Genomic DNA, 14,763 nt, shown 5'->3' with positions numbered 1-14,763 from the left:
GTCTCTGAGGCCATGTTTCATGTCTAAAGAAAGAAAATAGTTTCATTGTTTCGAGAAATGCCAAGCTGATGATATGAAGGAATAAGCAGATAAGCTCTCCCGTGCCCTCTGAATCATTCAGGCGTTTTATGCATAGATTTTTATCCTTAAAAACAGAGAGGGGAATTAGGTTCTGTTTGCGAGGGCTGAAGTCATTAGATCTGGCTTGCCCGGTTGTGCACCTATTGATTGAGGAGGTGGCCGTGCTGGGGGCAACGCTGGGAAGACCAGTTCCCTAGTTCCTGAGCCGCTGCCTTAGCTTGACAGTCAGCATCCGTGTGAACCACGGCGAGTGCCCTGAGGAAGAGCAGATGGGCGCCAAGCCCCCAGCCCCTGTCCTGCCTGTGCCAGAGACACCCCCTCAGGTGGGCGGACAGAACGGGCTGCTCTGCGCTCTTCCCTCTCCTGCTGAGCTGAAGGGCCCAGGCAGGAGCTCCAGCTAGCCCTGTCCCATGCGGGTGCTCTAGCATCCTTTCTCGCTAGCTTTCACTCTCTGTTCGGGAGGATAAAAAAAGGGTGTCTCTGGGCAGAAATGCTTCCCCTCCACAATGAGCGGGGAGGAACATTCTGGCCTCCTGCAGCCCAGGGCAGGGGAGTGGGAGGGGGTGGGCAGGGGCTGATCATTTGCAAGGAGACGGGGAAGGAGGCCTCACCCCTTCACAAGTGCTTTTGCCTCCAGACCCAGCTTGCACCGATGAGTAGAGCCAGCTGGCCCCCGGGGACCTGCCTGCCTGATGGAAGAAGTCCAGGCCCCAGACTGATGGGGCAGCTCTCACCGGACGGCTGCCCACAGGCACTCAGCTGCTCTAAAGGGGCACCAGATCCTAGCCTGAGCCTTGGGATACAAGAATGTATCTTGTCTGTACTCTTTCCCTTTGCCTGTGGCCTGAACCAGGCAGCCCAGCCTCACCACTGTGGACAAAGACAAGACCTGGTGGCAGGAACTCAGGTCCGTTTGACTGTGTGGAAGGCTCACCTCCAAACCGTGAGGCAGGAGAAGCAAATGCCTATTTTACATAAGCTGCTCGAATACCATGGGGCCTGTTGTCTCCAGAGCCTCGCTTCTAAGCTTCTAACGGATATACAGCCCTCGTGCCTCTCAGCCAAGAAGGCCCAGCGCTCAGCTCCCTCTCGTCCCCTCCAGAGGGAAGGCCAGAGAAAGGCCTCTGGAAGGCAGAACCACAACCCAGGGACGCGTTCTCTCGGACACATAACCTAAGTGAGACCAGAGGCAAAGAATCAAACCGCAAGCCCCTCTTATTTCTCCTCCTTTCTTAATTATCATCCCATTTGTAAGCCAAACCCTGTCATTCTGTCTCCCTTAATGGCTAGTTTCTATTCTGAGATTCTCTCCGCTCTATTCTCTTTTGCAATATTTAGGAGCTCAGGCGAGGAAGGGGTAAGGCTGCTCCGTTCACACGCCCGTTCTTCTCTTTTTAAATATTTCAGTTGCTCCCAATTCTTATTTTTGCATTTCAATTTCCTGTGGTACAGTCCATTTATCTCGGTCACTCAATCAAGTTTTCCCCGACTCTCCCCCCCCTTATCTTTCCTGCTCCGGGCTGGCTGAAAATACCTACATTATCTTTGCAGCCAGTGTGCCGACTGGAGAGAGATCTACAGATTGTCTTGATAGGGAAACGTCTGAGGGAAAAACTGGGAAGTGCTTCGCTCCGCAGAGGACAAGGTGAAGTGTGTGACCTCAGCAGCAACTTTCTTTCAAGGTGAAGCTCCCCGGGCAGGCTACCTCCAAAGGCGTCTGTCAGGATTCTCCTCTTTGTTTCTGGTGAGAACCCTGCCTTCCACCGTGTCTTCATCCTCCCATGGGATGGGTTTACCAAGAACTTCACGGGGCTCACCAACGCCTCGGATGGCCTTGACCACCCAGTACCTGAGCTCCAGACTTCCCACTGAGGTTTCCCACCTGCCCTTCCTAGGTTACTGGGAGCTGAGTAGCTATCTGTCAGTGGAATCCTACAACCACGATTTGAGAGAAAAGTTCTATCTTTACTCTCTGGAACGCTGACGATTTTGAATTGGAGGTCTCTACTTTGTGTTCTTTCCCTGTGTGGGACCAGAGCTTGGAGATAAAAATGGATGCCAAACTGTGCTTTTAGAGGTGAGAGCTAGATCCCACTCGGAATCTCTGCTGGCTGGCCTCCCTGGATATCCCTAAGCCCCCACAGGTTTGGTTTCAGAGGACCAGATGGCAGCGTCATGGTTAGCATGCTGGGCAGTGGAGGGGAGGGATGGGCAGGTCACTGGTAGGCACTCTACTGATGGGCGGTCAACCCATGGGAACCCGGAACCAGGAACACAGGAGCCATGGTTCTTTGTCTCAGGCTATGGTGTATCATCCCATCTGTTCGAGACCCGTGGATAATATGGGATCCTGCTCCTCAGAGGGCAAAGCCTTCAACCTGCTCTTGGCCTTGAGCGGCCACCCCTCTCAAAGTTGGGAAGGAAACCCCTTCCCTCCCCCTAGGGGCTCTTTCTTCTCCTTTTAATCCACTTCCTCCCCTCTCCCAGGGTCGCATCACTTTTGGATCCCTGGCCCACATTTTTATCATTTTGTTCTAGTGCATGGGATGACTCTGGAACAGGGGGGACAGGGCAAGAGACATGTGTTCGGAGCCTGCTGGACGGACTCCTCTTAGCAAATTTTGTGTGCGATATTAGACCTGCAAGCTATAGACCTTCTCTGAGGCTTTAACACTTAGGAATTACATTCATCTTCCTGTAAGAAAGACCCTGATCAATATGGCCTAAACAAGATAGAGATTTATCTCCCTCATGTTATGAGGAAAAAAAATAAAGAAGAAGAAGAAGAAGCCCGCAGAAGGCTCCTTCCAGGCTTCCATTCCACCAGCGGCAGCATGTGGCTTCCGTCCCTGGAGTGGCCTCATCGTGGCTGCTGGGGCTTTGGTCACCATGTTTCATTCCCAACAGCAGAAAAGAGAACCAAAGAGCTCTCACTTTCATCTCATTGACCATCTGTAGCTGCAAAGGAGACTGGAAACTAGATTGTCAGCTGGGCGTGTTAGCAGCAGTCTCGGCTCGAAGGAACAAAGAGTAGAATGGATATCGAGCAGGCCTGTGGGAAGGTCAGCCACACAGGTGCTCAGAGCACGGTCAGAAGATGAGGCGCTGGCATCAGATACATAGGTTCAGGCCCTTTGTTCCACTCACGAACAGCTATAAAAGTCTTGGCAAATTACCTCCCCTCTCTTGGTCCTCATCTACATGACAGGAATAACCAGAGCACTGACCTCAGAGTCCAATACCATTGTTGCTGGATTGCTGGGAATCTGCAGCACTCCGGTGCGTAGTAAATGCTTGTCGGATGCTGGTTCTTTTTATTCTCCTGCCTGTAGTCACATTACTGAGGCCCAGACTTTTACCCTGCCTGGTAGGCACCTTTCCTGTCTGACCACAGCACAAGAATGGGGCTCGGTGCCAGCTAAGGGAGACAAGAGTGGGGAAAGGTTACGGCGCATCTGTCTCATGTTCCACTCTCGGGACCCGCGGAACTCAAGCCATTTGCAAATGTCCCTTCATTTTCCTCCTGTCTGGCCCCCATGAAGGGCCAAGGTGCAGGGAGTAGAGAGGAGCTCATGCAGAACGATGCCTCCCCATCCCTTCTGCCATCTCAAGCCCCAAGTCCTCCACCTCGTCATCCTCAAATCCCTAATTGCATAGAACCCTGTTCCAGGGGCCCGGGGCACCCACTCGACGCTGGCTCCAAGGAATTCATAGTCTAGAAAAGGGGCCAGCAAACTGCAGCCTGCAAGCTAAATCCAGCCCAGTGGCTCTCCGGGTCAACAGAGCCATCCTCATGCGCTCACGTGTCACCTGGGGTGATGGTGCTCTTGCAGGAAAACAGCAGACTCTGGCCCATAGGCCCAAAATACTGACCCTGTGGCCCTTTCCAGAAAAAGCATGCCAACCTCCACTCTAGGTGGAAAAAAGGAAAAAGAGCTATTTTTGAGGACACCAGGAGGTATACATAATCAAATAGGACCCTGAGTCGGTGTATGTAAAGATACAGGAAAGAACCCGGGAGAATTTCCGGCCCCCAGGAAGCTCTGGGCACCCGCATGGGAATGAGCAGGAGAGCAGGTGAGGACATGGTCAAAAACAGCGTTACCCTGATCTGTACCATTTGGTTTTACAAGGGAGAGTAAACTTGGGTAGTTAAAACCTAATTTTTAACAGAGTGTATTGATTGTTGGGAAGTGTGACATGTCGAACACTTTTATAGACTCCTAATAAAGTATAAATTAATATAACCCTTTTGGAAAGGCATTTGGAAAATATATCAAGAGCCTGAAACATGCTCGTACTCTTGGCCTCATAATTCCACTTCTGGGAACCCATCCTAAGGCTATAAACTAAAATGTCAAAAATATTTATGCACAAATATGTCCACTATGATATGACTTATGGTAGCAAAAAGCTAGAGCTGCTCAGATAGTTAGTCATATCAGAATGAAATAAATTATGACATAGCCATATGATAGAATCTTACAGTCATTAAAATGATGCTCACAAAAACTTTATAAATAATTTGAAGAAAATCTAAGTGAATGAATAGGATACAAAGTTGGAGGAAGTTTCATCAAAGCTATTTTTTAAAAATTTAGCATTTCCACCTGGGCATACCCAAATATCATAGTGTTACCTTTGGAGGAGTGAATGATTCATGGTTCTCTTGTGTGTGTGTGTGTGTGTGTGTGTGTGTGTGTGTGTGTGTGTGTGTATTTTTTTTCCTGGAACATGTTGGTTTTATTTTCATAATGGGGAACCTGGATATCATCTTAGACCATAGGGGCTTTGAGAAGGTTCATTGAGAGCCAAGTGGATCAGATTCCATGGCTGAAGGGAGTAGGAGATGAGAGTTAATCACTTCATTCCTACAAAGTCAGGAGAGCAGGGCAGAGGGAAGGGAGAGATTGACACCCCACTCCACCGAACTAGCAGGTCAGAGCACGCCCTGTGTATGCAACTGGACCAGGTGCCACCTTCCCTGAACCCATGCTCTGCTGCTCAAGCCCAGTGGGCAGGAGCGGGGAGGGGGCTTGAAGAGCTGAGGTTTCCATTTCCTCCAGCAGCTGAGGTCAAGCTTATCAGCATCACCTCCGTAGCAGAGAAAGAGGGAAAAGAGTGTCAGGACAGACAGGAAGCCTGGGGTGGGGGAGGCAGGAGTCCATTCATTTTCCCCCAGGGCCTCTGAGTCACAGAGATCCCCACCCTCTGCAGGTCAGCCTCAGACCCTTGCCCAGTTCCCAAACCTCCAGGCACTCTCCTCACTAGTGCTGTGTTTCTCTTAGCAGTAACGATATCTCTTAGGGCTTCTCTTCCCTTATCCTAAAAAAAAAGACAAGGAAAAAATATCAAAGCTGGTTCCTCAATCCATGCAGTGTTTTAGGGGGGCTCCAAGAGACTAGGTCTTCTTGAAGACAGCCAATTAGACACTCATGGGGAAGTCCTCAGCAAACAGCTACTGAATGGGTCCCTTTCACATCCCAGCCTCTCAAATCCTGTCTGCGTTCTGACTTAGCTCCTTGACCTTGGGCAAGCTAACTACACTCTCTGAGCCCCATTTGTTTCATCTATAGATTAGGGTAGGGGATAATCTTCCAGTAATCGCCATTGTAAATACCAGAAATAATTTTTTTAATATGTCCCCCACCCCTGCAATGATTGGCACAGAGCAGGTGCTCATAAAAGGTCATTCTAATTTTTCAAATTACATTTCCTGGGCACCCTGAAGATGTGAGGGGCAGTGCCCTGGAATCAGGCACTAATCTAGAAAGGATAGCTAGTCCTTTTCCAAAGCAAAAAAGCATCATGGATCCTTTTAATAATATCTGATGTACTCAGTCTTCCAGAAGCAATTCAAATCCAGGCCTCTCCTTCACCCCCCAACACACCCCCCTACCCCCCCCAGCCCCCCCCCCACTGCAAACTTGCCCCAGGGCGGCCCACCCTGAGCATGTGGGCCTGGAGCACCCCCTCTCTCCCCTGGCCAGGAGAGCAATTACTGCAGGAGCCATTCATTTGGTAATTAGGCACATAGGGAGCTGTGACATCCCTTCTGTGGCACTTGAAACTGTGACTTACATGGTCGCTCATCTCTTCAACTACACTACAAGGCCCTGGAGGGCGAGGCTGCCTCCTCTAGGTCTTGTTCTAGTTCTCTCTTCAGCAGGCGATTGATCCTTACTTGTCGCACACTGGATTTTTGTGTTTCTTTAGCTCCAGCCCACAGAAAGTACATTTATGCTCGGCTGATGTGGGGTAGAATATTTGTCACTCTAAACACATCTGAACAGCCTGGAACGGGCACTTCCGAAGGGAGAAATGGGAAGAATCTGAAGCAGGGAGGGGGTTTCCCAACCCCCGCCAAGTGTGGTTCCTGCGATTCTGAGCAGATTGGGGCGATGGGGAGGTAAAGCCAATGGTTCCAAACGAGGGCTAGATTTGCGTCTGGGGCACTGCCAGGACACTGGTTACTTCCTGCCCACCCCCCCCACCCCCGCCCCGGCCCCTGCAGATGCTTCTGGGACTCCCGGGGAGCAGCTGCCCTGGGGAAGCCGGACTTAATCAGTAAGCCAGAGGCAAAGAGGCCAAAGAGTCAAGCCGAATCTGGAACCATTTCGAGAGGGTGAGCATCCAGTTCTTCCTCCCCCCTCTCATCTTTGCTCCTTGAGCTGGGGCTGCGGGTCGCCAAGAGGGCTAAGAAGTGCATGCTCCCAGGGTTGGTAGGAGCAGCTGCATCCCGGGGCCCCCCACCACGGCTGGGGCGCCTCTGGGCAGGGCAGGAGCAGTCAGGAGCAGCTGACAGCTGTGGTGGGCGCCAGGACTGAGGCGCCCGCCACATGGCTTCCTGTTGGATTCTGGCCCTCCCCCGGGGTGGCCCTCCTCCCCCACCACCAGAGCAGCAAATGGCCACGGGATCCTCAGAGAAGGGCTGTAGGGTGATGGGGAAGGGTTAACAGCACCTGCTCCCTCTCGTGCCCTTCTTCCTGTGACATTCACTTCAAAGTCATAGGACGGTGCCTCCTATCTTTCCTGCATCCCTGCAGATAAGGGAATCTGTTTTCCCAAATGGGAATTCGGTTTCAGCAGTTCGATGGCTGGGAGCTCAGAAAGGGACGTGGGGAGGAAAGCCAGTGTTTGCTGAGTACCAGCTTAGCACCCCATACAGGCTCACCATTCTGGGTGCTGGGCTAGACACCTATGACTGGGCTCCGGAGCAGACCTAGGAAGGGCCTCAGCTGGCTGGTCCGTGCCCACTAGTTTCACATCAACACCCCTTAGCAAAGGGCCAGTCCTCCCATCTGTATCCCAGACCCTTCATCATGGCAGAAATTTTTCACAAATCTCCATGGAGCGGTTCTTTCCGCCCCCGAGAAATAGCTCGGCCAACAGCACAGCAAAACGTTCGGCTGGAGAAGGAGCCCAGGAGGCGGGAAGCCCTGCTGGGGGGGTCAGGGGGACTGGTAGGCAGAAGGGCTGCTGGGCCGCTGTTTTCCTCTCCGCTTCTCTGCAGACTGGAGCTGTGGCCGGTCCTGGCCGCCTCTCGCGACAGGAGAGCGCCCCCTGCTGCCCGAGCCCCGCCGGCGTCGCCCGCTGGGAAAGCGGCAGCACGGGGGAGGAGGGAGTCTGCGGGGAGCGGGTAGTGGGGAGCGGTGCCGCCGCCTGGCGGGACCCACTCGCAGCTCAGGCCGGCAGAAAGACGCTGTCACCCCTCTACACCGCCCCTATCTGCAGCCGCGGGGGCCTGCACCAGCCCCTTTAGCCGGGCACTCTGGTTAGTAGGAGATTGGCGGGGGGCCTGGCTGGCTGGCTCCGTGGGTAGAATCCGCGAGTCTGGAACTCAGGGCTGCAAGTTCAAGGCCCACGTTAGGTGTAAAGATCGCTTTAAAATAAAATCTGGCTCCACAACGCCCTGGGCATACAGATGGTTTAACTTCTGAAGCTTTAGTTCCTTCATCACTGAACTGAGATCATCAATATTCTGTATATCACAGAGATGCTTGAAGGCGGTAATTCATGTAAAGCACACAGCTTTCAATAATAGTAACTATTGTTTCCGATTCAGCTGACACCGCCACAAGTCAGTGATGAGACAATCCCGGAGAGGATCCCATGGACCAGAGTCAGGGATTTGTTTTTTCAAAGCCTTTCATCATTAAATGGATCTGATCTAGTTCCATGGGCATATTTGAGGGAAACATCTTTGCCTAAAGGGGAAATAAATGCCAGAGACATTCACAGAAGCATCAACCACAAGCAATTACTAAATACATTGATCAGTGCTCCAAGCTGTGCAATAAAGAAAGGGGGAGAAAAGTTATGTTTGGGGAGAGGCTGACCCGCATTATCGATTCTGACCATTTTGCTGGGTTACATCTGTGAACCACAAACGTGCTGAAACATCTCCCATATATATTTTTTAAAAAGCATCCTCCTGCTGGCCTCCCCACCCAAATCTCTGGAAGTATGCTTAACTACTCTGCTTCCTCTGCTTCCACGAGCTCTGGAACCCACTGGCTCAGGTGTTCACGCCCACCACTCAGGCCACTCTCCTACCCCTGACCTGGGCACCTGTGGCCTCTGACCAGTGCTTCGTCCTCAGGCCTCAGCGCTCCGCTCATTAGCAGCAGGGACACTGATGGAGCACTGCCTGCCCCTTGCAACACCTTCTTCCTTCCACTCACCCCTGGTTCTCCTCCTTCCTCTCTGGCCCATCCTTGCCAATCACCTCAGCCTCGGCTTGTCGGCACGTTCCTAGGCTCTGTGTCCAGGCCTCTTTCTGCTTCCCCTCTAGAGGACTCCCACCAGCTCCATGTTTTAACTGCTGTACACGACAAGGCACGTTCTCGTCTCAGCCTCCCCCTGTCCCTGAACTCTGGATGCGCACATCCAGCAGCCTCTTCACCAACCCCACTTAGAGATCCTAGCATCATGTAACTTGACAAGCCCAAGAGGAGCTCTCGACTCCCTCTCCTCCCTCTTTCTCGCCAAATAAATGGCAACTTCAGACTTCTAGCTGCTCAAGGCATCCTACTGCCTCTCTTTCTTTTGTACTTGACATCGGTCCACCAGCAAATCCAGTCAGCCTTCCCTTCACGATGTACCCAGAATCTGACCACTTCTTGAATTCTCCACTACTACCTCCAGTCCAGGCCATGACCATCTCCTGGCTGGACTCCCACTTTCTACCCATGTTCCCCTGCCGGAATTTCCACATGAAAGCAGAGAGAGTTGGGGCACCTGGGTGGCTCAGTCAGTTAAGCATCTGTCTTCAGCTCCAGTCATGATCTCAGGGTCCTGGGATCGGGCCCTACATCAGGCTCCCAGTTCAGTGGGGAGTCTTTCTCCCTCTCCCTCTGTCCTGTCATGCTCTTTCACTCTCTCTCTCTCTTAAATAAATAAAAATCGTTTAAAAAAAAAAAAAAAGCAGAGAGTCTTTTATTTAAAAAAATAATAATAAAAAATAGTGAAGTCATGTCATTCCTTTGCTGAAAATGCTCCAAAAGTTTCTTTCCTCACTAAGAAGAGATTTCAGTGGTCTACAGGGCCTTGTGCAATCTTACCCAAAGCTTCTCCTCCAACTTCACGTCCTACCCCCACGTTCACTTCACTCAGGCCCCCAGCCTCCTTGCTAATGCTGCGGGGTGCTGAACAGGATTCTGACTCAGGGCCTCTACACCTACTTTTCTCTCTTCCTGAAATGCTCTGACCCCAGGCCATTACAGAGCTCCTACCCTCACTCCATTCCCTCTCTGTTTATCTTAGCAGAGAAGTATTTCCCGAACACTCTATATTAGACAGAGCCTTTCCTGACCACCCTCTGTGTAAGTAATCTGAAGGGGGCTCGTCAGTGGGGAAGTGAATGCAACAGTCCAGATAGGACGCGGGGAGCACAGTGATGGGTGGTGGGGCTGGTGCCAAGCCATGGACTGGACAGCAGGGAGATTTGAGGAAAAATGGGAAGGGGAAGAGAGGCGAGGTCCAGGGAGACTCACAGATTTGGGGCCTGGATGACTGGACACCCAGAAAGATCCTCACCAGCACTTCCTCCTTTCTCTTCCATTCCTTCAGGCTCTGATTCATCTAGTTGCCCCCTGTTTATTCACACACCCAACCTATCAGTCCCATAGTCTCCTCTTGCTGTTCCTCAGCTTCTTCATCCATTAATCAGAGCAAAAGTGGTCATTTCCACATAAGTTTGTTGTGAGGAGTACATAGTTAACCCATAGAAAGTGGTTTTGAGAGTGCCCAGGATATAAGCCCTTGAGAAATGGTGGCCATGGTCATTATCATCATGGCATTCAATGCCATGGTCATTATCGTCACCATCCAGCATCATTTACTTCCCAGCCTCCTACCCTGACCCACTGTGCTCCTCTCTACCTCACTTGGTCGAGAGTGCACACTCTCCTCTTTCCCACCTTCATTTTTCTGGCATCTTCAAGACCCCCACATTTCTGCTGTGGAAGAACTTTTTGCCATGAGATGTTCACTCACTCTCAAAGTAAAGTGGAATTACAGTTGAGGAGCCCTCCCTCAGCCCCACAGCATTCCCCACCTGCATCCACAGCTGCTGTCCCTCCCCGGTGACCAGATACAATCAGGACAGAAACTCCATCCCCACTGCACCGCCCCCCCACCCCACCCCCCACCCTCAGCGGCTGCTGCCAACCACCTGACGGGCTCCGGCTGAAACCTGCTTGTTTCTTTTTCCGTTCTCTAAATGCTCACAGATGTCTGTCTGCTTTTCTCTATTATGTGCCTTCTGGAAGATGGGGGGGAAGATCAGATACTTGTAAATATTTTAATCTCACTTATTCCTTTCTCTCTTAGTATCAAAAGAAGCAGGGGGTGGAGTTGAAGTTGGCAAAACGTCCAACCAGCTTCATTTCCTACCCTAGGGGGAGAGGGATAGTGAATGAGCTGACCTGTGAACTGGAGCATGCCCTTAACTCCTGACTCGTGCTCATCCCTCCAGGTCCACCAGACTCTGAGAAGCAGCAGAAGGAACCTGAGCGTGGCCACAGACTTAAGTGGAGACAAAGCACAGTCCCACATAGGCAGTTGGTGTCTGAATTAATATAGGACCTTTAGACAGGTCCCCGAGAGGAAAGACAGGAATGACCACCAATGACCTCAGCTGAGACTGGGAGAAGAACCAGGGAGGATGGTGAGCATATAGTGGTGCCCAAGACTGCTTTACATCTCTCAGAAAGAGCCAGAAGGTTTGAAAGAGGACGGGATATTGTCACAGGTATCCGAAACTTTAAAGTTTGTATCTGGACAAGAAAATCATCACTCTGGAAAGTATGGTACGTGGGACGATGTCACTCAAACTTTAGAGATTCAATCAGATCTCCCGTGGGAGTGTAAGTTCACGCAAAATCTTTAAAAAGCAAATCTTTTAAAACCAACATCTTTGACTCAGGAATCTCGTTTCTGGGGTTGGATCCTGAGGAAACTGCTCCGAATACAGAAAAAGATATTTGCTATGGTGTTATTTACAACAGCAAAAACGAAACAGTAGAAATGGAAACAGCCCGTCTGCCCATTTATAGGGGAGGAGAGAGAGCACCCATGTGCATCTTCGAGGAAACCATCTGGCAGTGTGCCTCTTTACGAAGGGCACACGATAGCACAGAGGCATTTTACAACAAAGGTGGAAAGGACAGTTACATAGAAACCTGTATGCACTAGACCTGCAACCACCAGCACAAGATGATTGGGACTACAGGCTTAAAAAAGAAAAAAACGAGTGGAATAAAATAGACAAAAATGTATTTATGCTTGTGTGTGGGTGATGGGACCATGGCTAGATCTTTTACTTGTTTTGTATTTTCCAAGAGTTTGTAAGTGGGCTGTTTCACTTTCAAAATGAAAAACAATTATTGGCCTTCAAATTAGAAGACCCATCAAGAGTTTTTGCTTTTTTTTTTTTTTTTTAATTTTATTCATTTATTTGACACACAGAGAGAGAGAGATCACAAGCAGGCAGAGAGGCAGGCAGAGAGGGGGAAGCAGGCTCCCTGCTGAGCAGAGAGCCCAATGCAGGGCTTGATCCCAGGACTCTGAGATTGTGACCTGGGCCAAAGGCAGAGGCTTTAACCCACCCAGATGCCCCCAAGAGTTTTTGCATTAACGTATCAATGAAAAGTTTTACATAGAAATCATTTCTTCAGGGTTTCTTTCTTTCTTTCTTTCTTTCTTTCTTTCTTTTTTTTTTTTCATTGTAATGTAGTCTAGTAATGTGAAAATTCTGGTACTCCAAGCATATTAACACACCTTTGCTCCCTCAAAATGCTCACATTCTCTTAGCTTTCACTTCCAAAGAAGGAGGATATTGGGGGGTTGGGGGAGGCAGAGGCAACCACAATATAATCTGCAGACCTAAATATAGACTGCAGCTTACACAGGAGGGCCCAGAGGAAGTGAAGATAAAATTTTCCACTGGATGACCTCATTTGCCTAAAACACCCAGGAGTCCTTATGGAAGTACAGCCCTTCTTACAGATCTTACAGAAGTACGCCCTTCTGTATTCTGGGCCAGCAGCCTGCAGAAGGGTGGTATGGGCTGGCCCACGTTCATGGAGGAGGAGGGTCTGAGCAGGAAAAATCATTCCCTCCAGACCTGCGGAAGTCTGGGACCCACGAGCTTAGAACAGCGAGAGGAGCCTGGGCTGGGCTTCAGTCGCACTGCTCCTAAGTGCCCTCCCTGCAGCTCCCCCACAAGAAAGGGCACACCCCAATCAGAAAGGACTGGCTTTCATATCTTGAATCCTAAAGACACAGAGCTGCTATCGGGGACTATCTAGGTGGGTATGAGACCAGAAGCCCTAGTGGTGCCACCTGAGCCCTTCCTCTGAGCTCCTGTTTCAAACCACCAACAACCTCTGTCACGGAAGAATCCACAAGTCATCTGGGAGCCCTGGGTGAGTGAGCTCGAGGCAGCAAGGCAATGAGAATTGTTGCTAAAGGGCCCTTTTTTGGAGACAGTTTGAGTTGGCCTGTGAGATTTGCCTCCTAATTACAGCTGCTCTGGGTAGGGAAAGGGAAGGGACTAGGTAATAAATACATAAGGAAGCAAGCTAACAGAAAGGGAGGCTGCCTTCAGAAGCCACCCACCTTGTCAAAGACAGCCCTGCTTGGGCAGCCTCTACGTGGCTTGGAGGGTCTTGGATCTCTGAACCCTCTGACTTCCTCCCAACATGAAGCCCTCGCATCCGGAACACCCGTCCCACCTTTGTTCACGTAACTTTGGTTCAACCAATCAAACAGCTGGATTTTTTTTTAAAGGAAACTGTTTTTAAGGAAATATTTTGGAGTATAATAAGACCTATCTATCCTTTTCCCAGATTCAATAATTATTAACCCATGGCCAATCTTGTTTCACCTGCACTCCCATCATTTCCTCCTTCCCCACCAATAATTTGAAGCAAATCCAAACATTACACAGTTTCACCCATCAAGAGTTCAGCATATACATATATATAATAATATATTTATATACAATTATAATTTATAGATACATATATAAGAAATAAGGTCTTTTATTTTTATTTATTTATTTTTAATTTTTTTTTAAGATTTTATTTATTCATTTGACAGAGATCACAAGTAGGCAGAGAGGCAGGCAGAGAGAGGGGACACAGGCTCCATGCTGAGCAGAGAGCCCGATGTGAGGCTCGATCCCAGGACCCTGGGATCACGACCCAAGCCAAAGGCAGAGGCCTTAGCCCACTGAGCCACCCAGGCACCCCAAAAAATAAAGTCTTTTTAAAACCATTGTCACTATACCATGCTCAACCTGAAAAAGCTAATGTTTAACTTTTTTGATTATCTCATATTTTTTTTGTGTACTTGAATCAGAATCCAAATACAGTTCTTATACTTTTGCTGACTGCCATGTCTCAAGACAAAGAGCTGAACTATGAAACTATGATATCCAAATTTAGGGCAGGTAGCAGAGTGGCATAAACCCAAGCATTCATTCATTGATTCATTCAACAGATATTTATGAAGAACCTCTGTGCACCAGACCTGTGTGCTACATTGGGGTATAATGATGGCTGTGATTATTATTAAAGTCTGTATTATAGAGAGAGTATGGTGAAGAAAGCAGACTTTGGCCAAATGATCACACAAGTGAATGTGGCATTTAAAAGGTTGAAAAGTACTATGAAGAAAGTTAACCTCATGTTAACTCTGCAAAACAAAATTAGGGTCAATAGGTTGAAATGTTGGGGAATCAAATGTGGGCATAGTAGAGGGAAAAACTAAAAAAATAACCAAGCCTAAAAAGAAGAAGGAATATTTGATCCATAATCAAGAGAAACACCAAGCATCAAAAACAGATCCAGAAATGAAGCAAGTGATAAAGTTAGTAGACAGGATATTAAAATAGCTACCACTGCATATGTCCAAGAAAGTAAAGGAAAGTGTGATCATGATAAGGATAGACATGGAAAATATTTTATAAGACCCAACTGAACTTCTAGAGATGCAAAATAAATCTGAGTGGGCTTACACAGAAGAAAAAAATTAATGAACTTAAAGATATAACAGTAAAAACAGTATTAGTGCTCTGTAACATAACACCAAACATACGTGTAACTAAAATTCGAGAAGAAAAAGGGACAAAAGAGTCTGAAGAAATAATGGTTAAGACTTTTCCAAATTTGGGGC

General features: G+C 49.1%; 1 long non-coding RNA gene across 1 annotated transcript in view; it reads right to left on the bottom strand.

The window, feature by feature from the left end:
• LOC309851153 overlaps positions 1-14,763 on the bottom strand; it is a 45,130-nt gene that overhangs the window by 18,567 nt on the left and 11,800 nt on the right. Inside the window, exon 3 of the long non-coding RNA XR_014304658.1 lies at positions 3,309-5,406. This is a non-coding gene — a long non-coding RNA (uncharacterized lncRNA). The remainder of the gene's footprint in view (positions 1-3,308; positions 5,407-14,763) is intronic.

This window comes from Mustela nivalis (genome assembly GCF_964662115.1).
Source record: "Mustela nivalis genome assembly, chromosome: 17".
Classification (NCBI taxonomy): domain Eukaryota; kingdom Metazoa; phylum Chordata; class Mammalia; order Carnivora; family Mustelidae; genus Mustela; species Mustela nivalis.
Note: the sequence above shows the minus strand (reverse complement) of the source record. Positions and strands in the feature narration are given on the sequence as shown.